Source organism: Mus musculus, chromosome 1 (assembly GCF_000001635.26).
Source record: "Mus musculus strain C57BL/6J chromosome 1, GRCm38.p6 C57BL/6J".
Taxonomy (NCBI): Eukaryota; Metazoa; Chordata; class Mammalia; order Rodentia; family Muridae; genus Mus; species Mus musculus.
This window is the reverse complement of record NC_000067.6, coordinates 16,093,346-16,094,286: the sequence shown is the minus strand read 5'-3', so window position 1 is coordinate 16,094,286 and position 941 is coordinate 16,093,346.

The following is a 941-nucleotide window of genomic DNA, read 5'->3' as shown; positions in this document are numbered from 1 at the left end:
TAATTTCCACCCTTGTCTTAAGTTCTGCTGGTTAGTATGCAACCCAATCCTAAATGTGTCTCTTTATCCTTATTTTTCATGAATTCTTTTAGTTATACAAAGTACACATACGTGTTTTTATTGGAGGTAGAATCATGTGCTTCCTGGACTGGCCTTGAACTTACTGTGATGACCTTGAACTAAGGATCAAACCCAGCTTCAGCATGCTGGGAAAATATTCCACCGCAAAGTCCATCTCACTGCTCTGCTACCTCCAGTTTTTCACGAGGGGCTAGCTTTCACTACCCTGGTATCACAGCCTGGATCTAATCTGAATTGGCTTTCTTTTGTTGTTTTTTGTTTTGTTTTGTTTTTTTCGAGACAGGGTTTCTCTGTATAGCCCTGGCTGCCCTGGAACTCACTTTGTAAACCAGGCTGGCCTCGAACTCAGAAATCTGCCTGCCTCTGCCTCCCGAGTGCTGGGATTAAAGGCGTGCGCCACCACGCCCGGCTGAATTGGCTTTCTTAACAGGGAACTTCAATACTGATGTTCTCTGTGTTAAGCAGTGTGAGGCATGCTGATGTTGAGATCTTACTAAGTAGGTGAGGTGCTGGTCCAAGGTAGGGTGGAGACACACTTTCCACAAAATACTTGAAACGGTCTAGTTACAATGAATCTGAAAAATGAGACTGATATCAGCTGATGTGCCAGTGACCTGGCACAAATCCCCTCCTTGTCCAACTGTCCATTCTCACTTCTACCCTTGGAAGAGTATTAGGACAGCTGTCAGCCAGCCTTGTTTTTTCATCGCTCCCCTCTCAGAAGTGACCCAAAGGCCGGCATCCACCCTGGCTTCATACCGACTGGGAGTCCTTCCCTGCTCTCTCAGCCATCCCAGCATCCACCTTGGCCCACTATCCTGAGGCTGCTGTATCCGCCTAGCTCAGTGGGGCGGCCCCAG